Below are 14,909 nucleotides of genomic sequence, written 5' to 3' on the forward strand. Positions count from 1 at the left end.
TTGAAAAATGCTGACTGGATTACTGCCATACAAGATGAACTCCATCCATTTGAGAGGAACAACGTATGGCACCTAGTTTCTCGACCTACTGATAGAACTGTTATAGGAACCATGTGAGTATTCAGAAACAAACTTGATGAGTTTGGAAACACAACAAGGGACAAGTCAAGGCTAGTAGTTCAAGGCTATAATCAGGAGGAAGGGATTGACTATGATGAAACTTTTTCTCCAATTGCTCGAATGGAAGCCATCAGAATTCTCATTGCCTTTGCATATCATATGGAATACAAATTGTTCTAAATGGATGTCAAAAGTGCATTTCTGAATGATTTTCTAAAAGAAGAAGTCTTCCTCAAGCAACCATATGGCTTCGAATGTCGTGAGCATCCTGAGCATGTCTTTAAACTTGACAAGGCTTTATATGGGCTGAAGCAGGATCCTCGTGCATGGTATGAAAGGTTATCCAAATTTCTCTTGGAAAATGGCTTTACAAGAGGAAAAATCGACAACACCCTATTTTTGAAGAAATGGGGGAGGAACCTGCTCATTGTGCAGGTTTATGTTGACGACATCATCTTTGGTGCAACAAATGATTCTCTGTGTGAGGAGTTTGCTAAGCTCATGGGAAGTGAGTTTGAAATGAGCATGATAGGGGAATTAAATTTCTTCTTGGGTCTATAAGTTAAGCAAACCCTTAAGGGCACAATGATAAGTCAGCAGAAGTACATCAAAGAGCTTCTAAAAAGGTTTGAGATGGAAAGCTCAAAAATCATTGATACTCCTATTGCCACTGCCACTCGTCTGGACCTGGATGAACCTGGTTCTCCTATGAACGAGACCATGTATAGAGGCATCATTGGGTCACTCCTGTATCTCACAGCAAGCAGACCAGATATCGTATTCAGCGTAGGATTATGTGCTAGGTTTCAATCCAATCCAAAGGAATCTCATCTAAAGGCTGCTAAGAGAATCCTGGGGTATCTTAAAGGAACGCATGACCTGGTTCTCTACTATCCCTTAGGAGACAAATTTTGACTTGATTGGGTATGCTGACGCTGATTATGTTGGTTATCTGGTGGATAGAAAAAGCACTTCTAGCATGGCACACTTTCTGGGATCGTGTCTAATTTCATGGGGTACGAGGAAACAACTTAGTGGCTTTTTCAACTACAGACGATGAGTATGTGGCAACTGCCTCTTGTTGTGCTCAACTGTTGTGGATCAAGCAACAGTTAGAGGACTTTGGTATATTTTCTGATTGTGTGCACTGTGTGACAACACCAGTGCTCTCAACATGGCAAAGAATCCAGTTCAGCACAAAAGAACAAAGCACATTGATATGCACCATCACTTTATCAGAGATAATGTTGAAAAAAGGCTTATCTGCATGAAGTTTTGTAGCACAGAAGATCGAATTACAAATATCTTCACCAAAGCACTGAGCAAAGAGCATTTTGAAAGAAATCGATTGGCACTGGGGTTGATGAAATCAAGCTGAGCACGTGGTCCCTCAATGATTGGCTATGAAAGAAATGAACAGGTAAAACAGCTAAAAAGTGTTTTTTGGCAAGCTCTAACATATTTATATACCGTTACAGGTAGACACGCATGTCAATTACAGAGGACACAAGAAGCCAATGGTATTGCATGTTGGTAAACGGATGTGGCTTACATTTACAAAAGTAGTCAGGGAACCTGGTTCCCATGACACAGGTTAGTAGTTCCTTTGTACTCTAATGCACAACTTTTTAACGGCTGAGAAAGTGCCACATCATTAAAATGTCAGTTTCTCCTTTTGCCCTTTTTGGAACCCAAGAGTTGTACCCGTTAATAAGTGACCCGTCTACCCAGAAAAATTAATACCCATTCCAACTGTTCCCTCATCCTCCTTAAATAAACCCAAAAAGTGTCTTTATCACCCCTGTTCACATCAAAAGCCAAAACCACCCATTTTCTCTGAGAACCAAATAATCCTTCTTCTTACTACGAAAACCCACCATATATAAATATCTAGAAGCCTCAACTCTTCCAGATGTCATCCCCACTGCATCTCCATCTCAAGAAGCACAGGCAACAGAGTCTAAGTCTCCCATGTCATCAAATCCAAACCCCCAACAAGAATCTCAACCACCCTCTTGTTACACCCTAGGCGTCTCAAGGTGACGTATAATGAATATGAGACTTGTTAATCATGATTTAAATAGGTTTAAAGTCATAATATAACTTTATATGATGTTGTGATAGAAGATATAAAGTTTGGGAAAAGTCAGATTTAAGTTGCAGAAAACCGATAAAGGATTTACCTTGTAACAGAGCTTTTTGAGCAATACTTTTTGTGTGCTATATGGGGTCTCTTTTGGGACATATTATATACCAAATTAAAGGTCTTGGAATATAGTTTTCAATTCTCTTAACCTTTCTTTCATAAGATATCCAGATAAAAAGATATAAGCATCGGAAGATGGGCCAATGAGAGGGTGCCAAGCTAACACCTCTTTGATTTTTCAAAACTTGATATATATATAGGTCTTAGGCCGTGTTTATCATCATTTTGCCATATAACACGACCTAAGAACATCCATAAATATATCCATAAGCTCTCTTTTAGGGTTTCAAAGAAGATTAACATCCCGGGTACGAAATCAAGAAGCGATAACATTAGAACGATCCCTACGACGTAAGTATCGCTATATTGCCTCTCTTTTTCTTTGTAGTTTGAGTTTTGTTAGGTACTTCATAGTTAGGACAATGCCTACTTTCTGTATTTATATAGCAAAGAAGGTTGATAAATTCATTTCCTAATATTTAGAACTCACGGGACGGTGATCGCAAGCCGTGAGTTCGATTTATTTCACTTTTAGTGGACTATTTTGTAGTCCACTTGTGTTGGCCTATTGTGCTGCTGATTTATGGAGTTTGGAAGGATGAAGGATGTGGAAAAATGCCACATGTGGTAGGGTAGTAAGTTGGTCGCTCGTCGTTGCAATTTCAGGCTAATTGATAACTTATTAATTGGGGGTGTTATAGTATATTTGGGGGTTTTGTTGTATTGAAGGTCCCGAATTGTAGTTGGGTTGTTTTAAATTGTTGATTGTATTGTGTTTGTATCTCTCCTATAGTAGGCTTGAAGGAGCAGTGAAATCAGGGGAAATGCTGCCCGTTTTATTTTAGAATCGAGTTATCATTTGAGATATGTGATATACCACCGCCATCTAAGTTGTACATGTATTTCTTTGTTATAGGGTTGGCGCACTAGTTGTCATAAGCTTGTTGTTGAGTTGCATTGATGTATTGAGGTATGTTAAGGCTATCCATTCTTTCCTTTTGGAATGATCCATTTGATAGAAATGAAATATGAAAATGCGGAACTTTCATAAACGACTCTACTCATAGAAGTTCTAGGGGTGCCTACGTTCTTGATTCCCCATGTGTCCTATTATTATATCTTCTATTCATGGATATCAGAAAAATACGTAAGTTGCTAAAGTTTATCTGAAGGAATATTGATCTTATGACATTCCGAGAAATCTTACTGACTTACTTCATTATGCATTGCATTCATTTATACATGTACATTGACCCATGACCAGATGGCGCTATATACGCGTATATTATATGTATATGAGATATGGAAAAATGTTATGGCGTTATATACGCACCGCCAACTGATCATCTAGTATACGTTAATGATTTCGTCCACAGTGGCTGAGATGATATGATGGGATACCTTCAGAGGCTTGATGATGTTATGTACGCATATACCTATGCATGGTATGACATTTATATGCACATGCATGACATTATAAATTTTTCATGATTCACAGAGCTATTCAGAATTACAGGTTGAATTCTTTACTCCATGTTTCTTTCATGTCTTTTATATACTACTTTCATGCCTTACATACTCATTACTTTATGTGTACTGATGTCCCTTTTTCTTGGGGACGTTGCGTTTCATGCCCGCAGGTCTCGATAGACGGGTTGAGAGTTCTCCTAGTAGGCTATCAGCTCAATGGAAAGTATTTATGCACTCCACTTGCTCCGGAGTTACCTATTTGGTCAGTATGATTTGAATATGTATTGATTGGTTTGGCGGGGCTCTGTCTCGACCTTTATGACATTTATATACTCTTAGGGGCTTGTAGACAAATGTCATATATATGGATACTTGTATGGCCTTATCAGCCTATGTTAGGAGTATACAAATGATCATGTCGGCCTTATAGGCCTATATGTCACATTTATATGTTTCTATATCATGTTGGGTCGTCCTATGTCTAGTATTCCCTTATGTTTTATTTTTGTTATCTCATGACGGCCCTTCTGGCCCACTTACCCATGACAGTATGATAAGAAATATATATTACGTTGGTACTCGGTTATGTAAGGCACCGGGTGCCCGTCGCGACCCAGCGGTTTGGGTCGTGATAAAAGTGGTATCAGAGCAGTTCTGTCCTAGGGAGTCTACAAGTCGTATCTAGTAGAGTCTTGTGTATGGGTGTGTTGTGCACCACACTTATAAGCAGGAGGCTACAGGGCATTTAGGACTGTCACTTTTTCTTCTTACTCTAGATCGTGTGGTAGAGCTCAGTTGTTAGAAATTCAAACTCCTTAATTCTATTTTATTCGTTATACAATGACATCTATATCCAGAAATACAGTTGGTAAGAGATTGAATGTGGTTGTGTAAGAGTTGAGTCAGAGGAACTCGATTTTGCATCATGCTTATGATGAGTAAATGTAAGGTCTTCAGTAGATTATGTGTGTACTACGATGTGTAAGCTTCTTGATAATGAGACCTAAGACATGAATATCTATCCACCCCTATGGTAAAAAGCAACGAGAGAAGAGAGAATGTAGATACAAGTTTCAATAAGTAAAAGAAGTAATGTGAAGAAGGATACGAGGTACCCAATTAGTGAAGATTATCAATATTTACAATTCAGGCAGAGAAGTATAAGCATTCTGAGTTACTTTTAATAATAACAAAAATATATTCACTTGACAACGCCCATTTCAGTTATGCCATGTGGGAGCTAACAGATATAATTTAAGAGAAGGGTGGGATATCAACATCCAGCTGGGGTTAGAGTAACCCAAAATTGTGGATGGATTGTTATCATTAGCTCACATTTACGAAGGATATTGCAAACGTGGTAATAGTTCTCCTTGTGAGATACCAAGATGGTGCACTCTAGAATAGTACAATGAGATATTAATACTATAATATTCAGAAATTTCAAAAGATTGGCATTGAAATCCTAGAAGGGATAAATATTTACCTTTGTATGGCTCCCGTCCCTAGTAAAGAGAGAGTGTTAGGTAACCCAAAGAGCCAGTGAGGTGAATCAAGGGGGGCTAAAAGTGAAAGAATATTTTGTTGAAGTTTTTATAATAAGGTGATAGACAGAAATATTAGCAGGAGAATAAGAAGAAAGTAAATGAAGCATTATGAGTAAGATGGCAGGACTACAGATTCTATAGTCAAGTGAAGGAAGAGACAAGAAGTTACAGGCCTTGAGACAATAAAAGAGTATAAGCCATAAAGTCATGTCCCCATTTCGAGAAATGAGTTGGTGACTCGTACGTGATTACCAGAAGGAAAAGTTAGACCTCCAGAGTAATAGAAATTAGTATGGGCTAGTGAATAAGATAAACTGAACATGAATTCGGGATCGAAGGATTTGATAATTGTTGACATCGTGAGAATTTTAGAGATTGCGTTCCGGCGATAATTGAATGGACAACAGAAGAATAACCTTTAAAGGTCATTCAGGAAGACGCTTCCCTAAAGCAAGAACTGTGAGTAGAGTTAAGCTTAAGGGACTAAGTGTGGCAGTTACACTAGGTGTCATCTTCGTGCTTAAGAAATTCAGTTATCCATGGTACAGAAAGGTTACCGCAAGGCAAGTAAAAGTCCATGGAAATGTGAAAAGACTCTAAAGATGAAGAGGTAAAACATTATAGGTAAATCTTCATAGCATTAAATGTTAGTAATCCCCTAAAGGGGGAAGATGGTGTGATATGGTATTAAGTCGGAGTTATGTGGTTGAGGTAACTATGAAATATTAAAGGAAAAATGTGGTAGAAAGGTGAAAGGAATGAGATTGCATTTATTCAGATCCTACGGATATGATACGACTCTAGAACATTATGTAAGCATGACGACAGGGAGAGGCAGTAAGGGCTCCATCACTAGATGTTATTGATAAATAAGTGCAAATGAACACTTGATACATAAGGAGCCAGTGTGCGGGGTAAGTTAAGACAAAGGATATAACCCAAGAGAGATTACGCAGAATATAGATATGAGAATGGACTAACGAGTAGTTAGTAGTTGATTCAGGAAGAGCCTAGTCATGTCTAGACAAGAGGATACAGATAAATCAGCAGATTGTGCAAGATAAACGTAGTGAACCATAACATAGTGAATTCAGTCTCGCAGAAAGTGCCACTAGGAAGACAGTCAAAAATTTTAGTTCAGAAGCAAACCCTACGAGCACAAGGGCACGGAGGTAAGTAACGAAGGATAATTATAGGTGAGTAAGAATATCAAAAATTCTTTCGAGTATACGATGTAATAAGCTTGCAGCTTTACAGGAGTCAAAGGGTCCCCCTAAGTCTACAAAGAAAAACTAACTGAGGAAATAAGGAAGAAGGCTTCAACTTAAGCATAGTGACATAAAGAAAAAATGGTCATGTAACAACAGTCTCACTACAACATTGTATGCACTCCATAAGAAAGTGGTACCTATCGTGGCTAATGAACGGGAAGAAAAAAAATCAAAACATGATATTTGAGATCATATGAGTTACAGGAAATTCCAGTATTTGTGGGCAACGCGATAAGCCATGTATTCATGCAACAAGTGGTAGAACGAACATGAAAAGTAATTGCTTATGTTTAAAGACAACTAAGAAAGCACGAGAAGAATTACCTGACCCATGATTTAGAGTTAGCCGCGGTGATTCATGCACTAAAGATGTGGAGGCACTATTTGTATGGCATTCATGTTGATATCTATATGGATCATAAGAGCCTTCAATATATCTTCGAGCAAAAGGAATTGAATTTACGCCAAAGGAGATGGTTGGAGCTACTGAAAGACTATGACGTTGATATTTTATACCATCCGGGGAAGGCGAATGTAGTAGGCGACGCCCTCAGCCATAGATCTATGGGTAGCCTATCATATTTATAGCCAGAGAAGAGTGGGATAGACCATGAGATTCATCAGCTAGCTAGTCTTAGAGTTCGATTACTGGACTCAGGTGATACTGGAGTTACTATTCAGGACATGACAACATCCTCTTTAGTAACTTAAGTGAAGGAACTCTAGTATGAGGATCATGTGCTAGCTCATTAAGAGATACATCCCCTCAAAAGGAGAATACACCATTTGAGATTACAGGAGACGGAGTCCTTAGATATCGAGGCCGATTATGTGTTCCTAATGTGGCAGGATTGCGCCAGCAGGTTATGGGAGAAGCTCATTATTCTCGTTATTCTATTCATCCAGGAGCGACGAAGATGTATCATGATATCGGGGGAATATACTGGTGGGACGGAATGAAGAAGGATATAGCAGAGTTTGTTGCCCAGTGCCCTAATTGTCAGCAGGTTAAGATTGAGCATCAGAAACCCGGTGGATTATTGCAGGCTATAGAGATTCCGACTTGGAAATGGGAAGTGTTCAACGTGGATTTCATCAAAGGATTACCTCGTACCCAACGTAAGTTCGATTCTATACGGGTTATTGTTGATAGACTTACAAAATCATCCCATTTTCTGCCTGTCAGGACTACGTATTCAGTAGAGGATTATGCAAGGCTTTACATTAAGGAGATAATACGACTTCATGGTGTCCCTATATCTATTATCTCAGATAGAGGTGCTCAGTTTACAGCTAATTTCTGGAGGTCCTTCCAAAAAGGATTGGGGACTCAAGTAAGTCTTAGTACAACATTTCATCCCCAAACAGATGGTCAGGCAGAGCGTACTATTCAGACACTAGAGGATATGCTACGGGCTTGTGTGATGGACTTCAGGGGTAGCTGGGATGATTATATTCCACTTATTGAGTTCACATATAATAATAGCTATCATTCAAGCATCCAGATGGCTCCATATGAAGCTCTTTACGGATGGAAGTGTAGGTCACCTATCAGATGGTTCAAGGTTGGTAAAACTAAGTTAGTAGGACCATAGTTGGTACAACAAGCAGTTGAGAAGATTAAGCTTATATGGGAAAGCCTATTCGCATCTCAGAGTCGTCAAAAGTCCTATGCAGATAATCGACGATGAGACTTGGAGTTTCAGGTAGATGACTGAGTATTCCTAAAGGTATCACCAATGAAAGGTGTTATGAGATTCGGTAAGAAAGGAAAGATTAGCCCTTGGTACACTGGACCTTATAAGATCATACACATAGTAGGCCAGGTAGCATATGAGTTAGACTTGCCTTCCAACTTTGAGTCAGTACATCCAATTTTTCAAGTGTCTATGCTCCGCAAGTGTATTGGAGATCCTTCTAGAGTCGTTCAGTTAACGATGTTTAGGTTACAGAGTAGCTATCATATGAGGAAGCTCCCATTGCTATACTAGATAGACAAGTTCGGAGATTGAGAACTAAGGACGTAGCTTTAGTTAAAGTACTTTGGAGGAACAAGAATGTGGAGGAGATGACTTGGGAAGCTGAAGAAGACATGAAGTCTAGGTATCCTCACTTTTTTCCGCTTCCGTAGGAGGATCAAACAGAGACATCACAGCCTTTAGGTATGTATATAGTACTTGATTCTTATGTTAATATTGTCATTAGTCGTGTGAGGCCATTGGTGTTATTGATGATTGTGGCCCTGTGTGGATTTGGGTTGTTGGATTTTCTGTCTGACAGGTTGGTAGTAGTACCGTTATATAGGAGACTCTGGCAAAATTTCTATAGATCTCTGGGAGTTTAACATTCCAGGACGAATGTTTCTAAGAGGGGGAGATTATCACACCCTGTGCGTCCCAAGGTGACGTATAATGAATACGAGACTTGTTAATCATGATTTAAATAGGTTTAAAGTCATAATATGACTATATATGATGTTGGAATAGAAAATATAAAGTTTGGGAAAAGTCAGATTTAAGTTGCAGAAAAAATGACAAAGGATTTGCCATGTAACAGAGCTTTTTGAGCAATATTTTTCGTGTGATATATGGGGTCTATTTTGGGACATATTATATACAAAATTGAAGGTCTTGGAATTTAGTTTCCAACGCTCTTAACCTTCCATTCATACGACATCCGGATAAAAAGATTTAAGCGTCAGAAGATGGGCCAATGAGAGGGTGCCAAGCTAGCACCTCTTTGACTTTTCCAAACCTGATATATATAGGTCTTAGGCCGTGTTTATCTTCATTTTTCCATAGAACACGACCTGAGAACATACATAAACATATCAATAAACTCTCTTCTAGGGTTTCAAAGGAGATTAACATCCCGGGTACGAAATCAAGAAGCGATAACATTAGAACGATCCCTACGACGTAAGTATCGCTATATCGCCTCTTGTTTTCTTTGTAGTTTGAGTTTTGGAAGGTACTTCATAGTTAGGAAAACGTCTACTTTATGTATTTAAGCATTTATATAGCAAAGAAGGTTGATAAATTTATTTCTAATATTTAGAACTCACGGAACGGTGATCGCAAGCCATGAGTTCGATTTATTTCACTTTTAGTGGATTATTTTTTAGTCCACTCTTGTTGGCCTATTGTACTGCTGATTTATGGAGTTTGGAAGGATGAAGGGCGTGGAGAAATGCCACATGTGGTAGGGTAGAAGGCTGGTCGCTTGTCGTTGCAATTTCAGGCTAATTGATAACTTATTGATTGGGGTGTTATGGTATATTTGGGGGTTTTGTTGTATTGAAGGTCCCAAATTGTAGTTAGGTTGTTTTGAGTTGCTGATTGTATTGTGTTTGTATCTCGCCTATAGTAGGCTTGAGGGAGCAATAAAATCAGAGGAAATGCTACCCGTTTTATTTTGGAATCAAGTTATCATTTGAGATATGTGATATACCACCACCATCTAAGTTGTACACGTATTTCTTTATTATAGGGTTGGCGCGCTAGTTGTCATAAGCTTGTTGTTGAGTTGCATTGACGACTTGAGGTATGTTAAGGCTATCAATTCTTTCCTTTTGGCATGATCCATATGATACAAATAAAATGTGAAAATGCGAAACTTTCATAAACGACTCTATTCATATAAGTACTAGGGGTGCCTATGTTCTCGATTCCCCATGTGTCCTATTATTATATCTTCTGTTCATGGGTATCAGAAAAATACGTAAGTTGCTAAAGTTTATCCGAAGGCATATTGATCTTATGACATTCCGAGAAATCTTACTGACTTACTTCATTATGCATTGCATTCATTTATACATGTACATTGACCCATGACCAGATAACGTTATATATGCATATATTATATGTATATGGGATATGGGGAAAGGTTATGGCGTTATATACGCACCACCACCTGCTCAACTGGTATACGTTGATGATTTCACCCACAGTGGTTGAGATGATATAATGGGATGCCCTTAGAAGCTTGATGATGTTATGTATGCATATACCTATACATGGTATGACATTTATACGCACATGCATAATATTATAAATTTTTCATGATTCACAGAGCTATTCAGAATTATAAGTTGAGTTCTTTACTCCATGTTTCTTTCATGTCTTTTATATACTACTTTCTTGCCTTACATACTCGGTACTTTATTTGTACTGACATCCCTTTTGCCTGGGGATGCTGCGTTTCATGCCTGCAGGTCCCGATAGATAGGTTGAGAGTTCTCTTAGTAAGCTATCAGCTCAGCGAAAGGTGTTTGTGCACTCCACTTGCTCTGGAGTTGCCTATTTGGTCAGTATGATTTGAATATGTATTGATTAGTATGGCGGGGCCCTATCCCGACCTTTATGATATTTATGTACTCTTAGAGGCTTGTAGACAAATGTCATGTATATATGGATACTTGTATGGCCTTATCGGCCTATGTTTTAAGTATACAAATGATCATGTCGGCCTTATAGGCCCGTATGTCACATGTATAAGTTTCTTTATCATATTGAGCCGTCCTATGTCTAGTATTCCCTTATGTTTTATTCTCGTTATCTCATGACGGCCCTTCTGACCCACTTACCCATGACGGTATGATAAGAAAGATATGCTACGTTGGTACTCGGTTGTGTAAGGCATCGGGTGCCCGTCACGGCCCTGCGGTTTGGTTCGTGACACATATGTTCCTTATCCGACCCAATCAAGTTCTGGTTCTCATCGGAATCGCAAAACTTTAAACCCAAAGAGGTTTGTGGCTGCGACCTCTCCCTCAGTCTTGCCAGAAAAATGGCTGAGGGAGAAACAATAGAGGAAGATGAAAATCAGGAAGTTTCTAGTATGCAAGTTGAAGAACGCACTGTGACACAACAGAGTGCGGTTTTTAGTGGTGAAGAATCAGCGTCGATTACCCTAAATCATGACTTGAATGTTGCCGGTACTACAGGTAATACTCTTCATGTGTCTTCTAAATCTACCTTGGGGTTAAATGAAAAAGAGGCCATAGAGAATATGTTGTTAATGACTGATGAGGGGTGTTTAGTTGGTGGTTATAAAGGTGTTTCTGAAACCATTGGGTCTCAGGGGGAAGGTGATAGTCTACAAGTAGAGAGTAGGGAACGGGTGCCTGTTGAAAATCTGGTACCTGAACGTACTACTGGGGAACCACATGAGGCACCTGATCCCTCAGCCCAAGAGGAGCCCTCTGCTCCCACTTGGAATGAAACTCCATGTTCTTCAAAAGAACCCCAGGTCAGTACTGATCCCGCTCCCTCTCCTCATTTCGATGCTGACCCATTAACCATTGTTGTTCCTGAGATGAGATCTCTTTCTGAGAAAGAGAATGAGGATAGTGAGGAAGATTATGACAACATCTCTGTTGCTAATGTTATTGCTGCTAGAAGTAGTAGGGCAACTCCCAAAATGCCCAACCCTAAAAGACCTACTACTAGGCTACAAAAGAAATAAGCTCTTGAATCAATTCTGAAGAAAAATAAAGAAGAAAAGGATGTTGGTGAAGGATGAAAAATTAGTAAATGAAGAGGTAGTCTCCAGCACTTGTTGTTCACGTTGATGACGAGGTGGATGAGGAACCCAGTTCCTTAATTCGTAAGCCCTCTAAGAAACCTACAATTCCAAAATACAGGAAAAAGTCATCTGTGAGAGTGATGGAGGTTAGCAATGCATAAGTGGGAGAGTTTGGTGAGAAAGTGGCTAAGGACTCTGGTGAGAAAGTGTCTGAGAAATCTGGAGAAAAGGTGTCTGTAAGGGTGCCTGAGAAATCTACAGACAAAGGAAAGAGTGTAAGAAAATCTGTGAAACGGAAGGCTGGTGCCATTGAGGAACCAGGTTCCTCTAAGAAGGCCAAGGTGAATGTGGCCAAGTAGGGTTGCTTATCGGGCGGATCGGACGGTAATTTACTATTAACGGTTCGGCTTATCGGCTTTTAAATGTATTTGTTACATCCCGTACTTTTCTACAGAGGATTTGTGACCGAAAGACTCCGTAAGTTTATCAACATTGATACCGTTAGATATTATGTTAATGTGGTATTTTCTTTTAAGTAGAGTATTTTAGTAAAAGTTTTATAAGTATAATTTTGAATAGTTACCATTATTACTATTATCGGATATGATAAATTATACACCTACTATGAGTTTATGAAATTTTCTTTATTGTAAAGATAGAAATTATTTTTTTCACAAGAAAAGAAGGTTATCTTTTTATCATTTTAAGAATTAAGCGTACGCGAATTTTTACTCTTTATATGAGATTAGAAAAATTATAATAGTGTATGTATTTACTTTATATGGTACCATATGACCATGATAGTATGATGTAAAAAGTACATAAAAAATAAATAGAATTTTAAGTAATTTGAGATAATTTTTAATTGTGCGGGTAATTGGTTAATTATCGGATAGCGGGATATTACCTAATTAATTAATTGATTATAGGATAAGATTAAAATCCCCACCCCACCCCCACGTGGCAGCAAGTGGAGTAAGACATAGGTGACTCTTACCTTTAGACAAATCAATTAGTAGGCAACTGGATATCAAACTTAAGACAATTACACGTGAAAAGTGAAATGATTTTGGTCTATCTCTAACTTATCATCAAGGTTATCAAATTCATTTGTTGCAAGGGATTATATATTTTGTAAGTAAGACACTTACGGTGGAAAGTCTCAAACATGATTTTACAAAGTGGCTCTTGTTTCATATATCTTGTTTCATATGACTCTTCTACAAAGTGAGATAGATTGACGTGATTTTGCTCGTCAAACAATTTCATACGAAATTATACTGCGTAATAGCAACGGGATTTTACGATTATAAAGGAGTACGGTGCAATCTTTTCCAAGAACATCATACGGATTTTTCTCTACTCCAGGTATGTTAAGGCTAAGCTCTTCTTTCATTTTGCATGATCTCGTAATTACACAAGTTTGATAATGAGGTATAAAGAAAATATTCATGTCCCGGAATTTACGTATATTTTCCTAGTCTGGTAAGTTACAATATTTCCCTTATCGGAACTTCATATTTAATTGAGTATTTCCTTTTTCCAGTCAAGAGAGCAGAAAGTCTATATATACAGTATTACAGTATTTTCATTATCATCGAGCTATAATCGATGGGCAGTCCCCTATTGGGTAACCTCTGATCAGATGGTAAGTTATATACCGAGCCTACTGTGGTCGAGCGCCTATGAGCGAACCCAGTTAGCCGAGATAAAGAGCCTAGTATGGCCGAGCGCCTATGAGCGAGCCTACTACGGCAGAGCAGTTATATATATACCGAGTCTTATAAGGCCGGACAACTATTTTACTTACTATATTGAGAGAGTTGAGTCAGTATCAGCAGGTAAGCATATCTTCAGATTATCATTGACTTCCAGTTGCTTTCAGTTATTATATTATCAGTTCAGTTTCAGCTTTCAGTATAGTGCCTTACATACTCGGTACATTATTTCGTACTGACGTCCCTTTTCTGGGGGCACTGTATTTCATGCGTGCAGGTTCAGACAGACAGACGGGTATACCTCTGTTGCCCGAGTTCAGCTTGATCGATAAGCTCCATGCCTTTCGGAGTTGCCGGGTCTAGAGCTTTATGTACATATTGTGTATAAATGTATATATGTTATGAGTAGGTCGGGAAACTGTTCTGATCACAGTATATCCACCAGTAGAGGCTTGTAGACATATCCTGTCAGTTAGTGCAGCATGTTAGGCTTGTAGGCCTTGTATGTATATTTGGTTGGTTTGCCAGCTGTAGTAATTATGACGACCTTGTCGGCCCAGTTTTATATTGATATTTATTCAGCATTCGCAGTTGTCTTGCAATGTGGCCCATGGCCAAAGTATGACATCATATGTTCAGAGTCCCTTAGTCGCAAGTTGGTACGCAAGGATAGGTGAGGCACCGAGTGCCGGTCTCGCCCCCTGGTTCGGGGCGTGACAGTATTAATCCGCTAGCCACCCGATAAGATATCGGACGGATTGGTATCGGTTTAGCTATTATCGGGCGGTTATCGGCCTAGTTCAATCTGTATTACATAGGACTATTTTGGTCCTTCATATGACAGCCTATTAGTTGTTACATCAAAATTGACACCTCTAAACACTAGAGAAATCTGCTAGTGCCCACTGACGCTGCTTTCAGTTCAGACTACAAATATTGGAGCAATGTATGCAATTGCACATGACGCACATACCATTTTGATAAAGATCACATCAATACTAATTTAATATGTAAAGATCTAGATAAAAAAAGATCTAAAGGTAAAGCTGTA

The 14,909-nt window shown here is 38.8% G+C and overlaps 1 long non-coding RNA gene across 1 annotated transcript in view; it reads left to right on the forward strand.

The window, feature by feature from the left end:
• LOC138896477 (uncharacterized) overlaps positions 1–14,444 on the forward strand; it is a 107,783-nt gene extending 93,339 nt beyond the window's left edge. Inside the window, exon 2 of the long non-coding RNA XR_011409655.1 lies at positions 13,687–14,444. This is a non-coding gene — a long non-coding RNA (uncharacterized lncRNA). The remainder of the gene's footprint in view (positions 1–13,686) is intronic.
• The last annotated feature ends 465 nt before the right edge of the window (positions 14,445–14,909 follow it).

This window comes from Nicotiana tomentosiformis, chromosome 7 (assembly GCF_000390325.3).
Source record: "Nicotiana tomentosiformis chromosome 7, ASM39032v3, whole genome shotgun sequence".
NCBI classification, from domain to species: Eukaryota; Viridiplantae; Streptophyta; class Magnoliopsida; order Solanales; family Solanaceae; genus Nicotiana; species Nicotiana tomentosiformis.